This window comes from Leptonotus elevatus, chromosome 3 (genome assembly GCF_054856555.1).
Source record: "Leptonotus elevatus isolate MCC_2025b chromosome 3, RoL_Lele_1.0, whole genome shotgun sequence".
Lineage (NCBI taxonomy): Eukaryota > Metazoa > Chordata > Actinopteri > Syngnathiformes > Syngnathidae > Leptonotus > Leptonotus elevatus.
Genome location: NC_141241.1, coordinates 9,317,028 through 9,323,127, shown reverse-complemented (window position 1 = coordinate 9,323,127; position 6,100 = coordinate 9,317,028).

Genomic DNA, 6,100 nt, shown 5'->3' with positions numbered 1-6,100 from the left:
CACCCCTTGCAAAGTTGAGGGCTCATGGTGACCCCATCCTGAATCCAGCCAACAGAGTCAACTTTGTGTGTTCAAGGTCCGGCCGGACAGCCCCCTGCTCTGTGGGCCTTTTGACTGCTACGTGGCAGTTTGGAAAATAAGCCAGAATCAATGAGAGCTGTACCTAAAAAGTGAAAGAGTTTGCAGACGTTTGCACAACCATGAACTCTCTGCCCCCGCTTTCCAAGAATAGTCCTAAAATCATAAACGCGGCAGATCAAGGCAGAGAACGTCTGTTACTTTTATTGTTGGGATCGAGAGAGGAGAAATGGTCTTTGGAACGTAGGCTGGATTCAGGTGCCCAATTCCAATTTATTACCTACAATAGGCCGATTCTAGTTACACCAGGGGTCAAAAATCTGCAGGATGATTTTATGCTGTCCCCTACATCAAAGTTTAATGTTAGTGTGGCCCGTGTCATAGCCCTGGGCTTTGAAAAATAAAAATAAAAATTATTTATTGGCTCAGTTTAATGGCAGCTTTTGGCGAAACGTATTTCTGAAGTGACACCAAGTGGAAGGAAACTATCCTGTCACCCATGACTCGATATGCTGAGAGGGATGCAAAATAGCAGTTAATATTGTGAAATGTTATTAACTCATTCACTGCCATTGACGGCTATAGACGTCAAAAATTCATTTGAACTATTTCTATTAGTCTCACATTTTTTCCCACTTTTGTTAACAAGAGTATGAAAACCTAGATTTTTTTTATTGTTCATTTAGAACAGATATACAATTTGTGATTAATCGTGAGTGAAGTCATGCGATTATTACGATTAAATTTTTTAAACGCCTGACACTCCTAGTTTTTAATATAAAAAAAGATTATTAAAAAAATCAAAAAATAATTACAATTATTTAAAAAAAAAAATATATATATATACGATTATTAAAAATTAGGGCCTTCAGGTGATAATTTTTTAAAATTGAAATTAATCGCATTACTTCACTAGTTAACTCACGATTAATCACAAATTATATATCTGTTCTAAACGTACAAAAAAAATTGTCTTCTGTTGCTCCTAAATTTTTTATATTCTTTTTTTTTTTTATGAATTTATGGCAGCGAATGAGTTAATAAAGTTTGAGAATATTGGATTGCTGTAGTTGTACTTTTTGAATACTTTAACCCTCATTTTAGTAGAATACTTGACACATCCCGAATCTATATCCAACAGCCACCTAATAAGTTGATTTTGAGACCACTGATTTACATGAAATTTTGTTTATATTGTCGGAGGACAACAAAATAACCATTATGTTGTAGACTAGACACCCAGAATGAACACGTCTGTATGCAATATAGTCAAAATCATTACCCTTAAAATAATGGCCTAAATTATATTTTAACCTTTTTTTTTAACATATCCTCTGCTAAAATTATATTAATCCACAGGTTCATTTATTCAGTTATTTTTGTTTTGTGAAAATAATGGGGTCTATTATTTTAAACACACTACCAATGATTAAAATGCCAGTGAATTTGGCATTACACAACTGGCCAAAATCTGCTGAACATACTTAAAAAGAAGACGTTGAACTGAACATACCAAATTTTCATCATAGGCCTTCACTGCACATTACCTAAAACAGTGATTAGTGAATAATAACTTCATTATTATTTTTATTATTGTTACGTAACAGGTCGTTTTATTACGGTGACAGTAAACCGACACGTAAAATGCAATACATGATGTAAATGTAAATGATGTGCTTTTATTTAGACTTCAGACTTGTAATTAATGTTGTCAACCACTAGATGCCGGCATTGAATCGCCTCACGTATCCTAACTGCTGCCAATTTTACTGCGTGATTATAACCGCTAGAAGGCAGACTTATGATAAAAATTGTCATTGGCTATCTTAATGCTTAACTCTTAACTTAATTAAATAAAAATTAATATATGAGAGTTAAATCAATTCATTTTTTTAATGACACTGTCAGAGAGTTGTTGTGTGTCGAATTTGCTGAAACATATTCATTATTGAGGGTGTAGAGGGGCTCAGCATATGCACTCCTTGTACAAAATAAACGCATTGTCATTATGATACAGTACAGCTCTAAAAAGAAAAACAATAATCAACAAATGACTTACATCTCAGTCAAAATTAAGCATTAATGCCTATGTAAAAGTTATATTATTTGTTGTAGTAAATCTTGTGTATTTTGTTAAAAAAAAAAAAAAAAAAAAAGGAGAGACATTTTTTATTGCTGAAGAATATTTGTGAGATTAAATCTCCACATAATTGCTTAAGGATACACTACAAGTCTAACTGTCACTCTTAATAAGACCTTTTATATTGATTGTGCTGAAACCTAGTACAAAAAAATAAATAAATAGTTTGCAGGCATTTCCCAGACAATACATCATTTTTCCCACAGTCGAACTTTTCAAACTATCGTAAAATAGAGAACAAATGAATGCTACTTCATGGCTCAGTCTAATTGGGAGTGATGGCTAAGCTCCTTTAGTCTCCGTCAGCTAGTGACATTGATTTGGATTTTCTAATCCTGAGCCTGAGGGGGTTTAAGTCAATCCAATTAACTTTGGCCGCCATCATTAGCTTGACATGGATGCCGCAGGATTGTTGGCAATGGTCACACAATGCCCCAGAACGGGCTGAGTTTTTTTGGAATGCCCCCAGGAAAACTATAAAGTGGTACGAAATTCAAAAGTAGAAATGCTGCCACTCATGACGTCACGCGAGACCTCTGCATACCTTTGGAGACATAAGTTCAGCAAGCTTCCATACTTCTTTGCTTTCGTCAAGCATGTTGGTGGGGGTGTCATGGTCTGGGGCTGCACGATTCCTGCTACTAAAAGGGGCATGTGCAAAAATTGTGATGACACTCTATTGTTGAGTTGTATTTATTATTTTTTGATTACATTTGTCAATCAAATTCATTAGCTCAAACTGACTAAAAACTATTGAAAAGCTACCACACCAAAGCACAAGATTAAACCAATGCATTTTTTTTTAACATACAATGACATAAGAGAGGATGAAGATGAATTGCAGGGCTGTGAAACTACACACTATTGGTTTTATGAGGAGCTGCCTAGTCCATTGATAAATTAGAGAATACTTTTCATATCGCCTGCAGCGAGCCTGTCTTTATTGCCTCCATACTATATTTAATACCCTCTGTGTTCCCATCAGTCTCTCTTCATCTAAAGGTTGCCAGACGGCTCACTTTGATTTTTATCTGACAAGAAAGAAACTTGGATAAGTCTAACCTTGGGGCATCCAACGGACCAGCTGTGACTTACCATGCGCACTGGAGCTAATGACAATAAGTTGCCAGATACACATACATACCAGTTTCTTAATTTTCTACATGTGAGTAGGACAACGGGCATATTAGGGCCACATATAAATAAATAAATAAATAAATACAGACATATATATATATATTTATTTATTTATTTTAGAGGGTGGGGGGCAATATTCAGAGAAAAAAATCGTAAATTTAAAGTTTATAAAGTAGCAGATTTGCACACAAAAAAAACTCAGAAACTTATGAGAAATACACATAGCGTACTACTCGGATGTTTGTGCCAATACTTTTCGGTCAGGTTTTCAAATAAGGAGATAAAAATGGCTTTAACCATATAATGTTAAGCATTCGCTCTTTGAAGCGTTGGGTCCTGCTTTGCGAAGATCCACACCCTGAGGATCAAGCATTTAAGTTAATTTGTTGAAATTTATATTTACTTGTATATTTATGTTTCCAGAATTATTATTTACACATTCATACATTTTTTTTTTTGTACTAGTAGCTAAGTTGATGTGTCGAATCTGCCGCTCTCCGTCATTCACTTGCATTTACCTAAAGAATGCTAGCTTCTGATTGGTTAGTGGTAGTCAGCTGATAGGGGATCAGGAAGTGTTGTCGCTCTAGGTGCCTCGTTCGACGAGTAAAGTTTAAATTAAGAATTAATCCATCCTGCCTTTTCATTTTATAAACAGTGACCCATTAACCACCATCGAGCCCTCACATTAGATTATAGTTACAATGTGTATATTTGTCGTAAATTACAGATTTTTTCTCTCGCAAACTTGTCACTTTATAAACTCGCAAATTTGCAAGTTTTATCTCGGGATATTACCGATATATATAAATAAATATATATATACATACACACCCTAATACGTCGTCATAAAAAGTCATAGAAAGAAAAATTAGAGTTTTAATATTGCTCATTCTTTCCAGTATGCCTTCACTTAGGGATGAAATTGCATATGGTATGTTTCATGCGGTAAATAGCAGTTGTGTGCACAAGCTGTCCTCCCGGAAAAAGAATGGACACCATGACGTCAGGATGACAGTTATTGTGTGACAAAGTGCAGATGAAGAACCAGTTCGAACATAATTCGAACATGAAAGTAGACTAAAAAAAACCAAACTGTGTGCTTCGAAGAAAAGGAGGGCCAAAAATGCAAATAACTACTTGGTGGAGCTAATGCGTCAGCTGTGACATAATGTGCAATGTTTCACAACTTGTTACTTAAAAAAAAAAAAAGCGCCTTGTGTGTAAGTACATCCCTCACCATTAGATTTGACCAAAGGTATTTAGTGACTAAAATAAACATCTAAGATAAACCTCACTTCATTTGAGGGGTTAATTTAACCCATCTGGCCCGCATTAATGATAAATGGTCCAGAGCCGCCGCTGATTGTGAAGGCGAGGACCTGCCTCATGTAAATAACACTGTGAGGGTTAATCTCACTATAAAGTGCCTTTAAAATAAATAAATAAATAAATAAATAAAAAATAAATAAATAAATAAAAATAAAATAAAATAAAAATAAAGTGCCTTTGGTGTCCTTAGCTGTGTTACTCAGTTAAAATGGAGGCTAAGTGGCTAACTGGCAAAACATTTAAGTCTGTTAAAATATGTAATTTTCATTTCCTACCGTGCTTTAAATGGGATGTATCTAATTTTGGCATTTGCTCGCCTACAAACTGTGCTGCTAACTATACTGAGTGTGTAAAATGTGTTAAATGGTTAAATGATACCAACAAAAATTCCGTTGGATTTATTTTCCCCAACTAGCTCAAGATTGTCATACACTCTGTCATTATGGCCCCTTTAAGCAACCCTCTGATGTTTCCAGTGAGGGCTTCAATTCCTTTAATTCATTTAGTTTGCCTCAATGGCGTCGACCCGTCTTGATCCCTTAGCCTTGACAAACAGAGGTGGCAATTAAATCCAGGTCCAGAAAGTAAAAACCCTGCCACAGTTTGGCTTTAGCCCCAGGTGCTAGCTAGCAAGCTCCCTCGCTAGCTCCCCGGGTGCTTGGTTACCTGCTAGGCAACTAGCGAGCTAGCAAAATGGGCTAAGGCCAAACTGTGGCAGGGTTTTTCCCTTCTGGACCTGGATTTACCACCTATGTTGACAAATTGGCACTGAGCTCAAGCACAGTGATACATTCAGCTTGTAAAAAAAAATCAACTCTAGTACAGATATCTTCAAATGTGTGATAGTACACAAATAAAGTACAGTATTTGTACTTGGCTACTTGCTTTCTCTGTTTCTTTACATACTGTATGCCGTGCTCTTCCTCATCACCTTACACACATCGGATGCGACTCGAGTGACATTTTGACATTTTCCTCCACTAGTTACATTGTTTCTCCGTGCATGTTTCCTATTTTCCGCTAATTAATTTCCTCGATCCGAGGTCAAAAGGGAGCTGTGATAAGCCTTTGCCATATATGGCCGTATCTTTTGTTGCCATCAGAATGTGGCGTCTATTAGATTTGTGTCTCCAAGACAGGAAACAGGCCCTATTTTTTTGCTTCAGTAGATAAATAGGGATGGAATGAAGGTGGAAGAAGAGGTTACACATATGGTGTTTACATACAGGAGTAGATCCTCATTGGTGGGGTGTAAACAGGAAGTGTATCATGGAGGGTGCCCTTGGCCATTCATACACAAAGTGTCCCAAAGGTGCTATTACACCCTCAAGCCAAGTGCTGCTAGGCTGCCAAGAACCACAATAGTATCATTAATCGCAACACATGGAAGTACTCATGATTACTCTTAAGTGT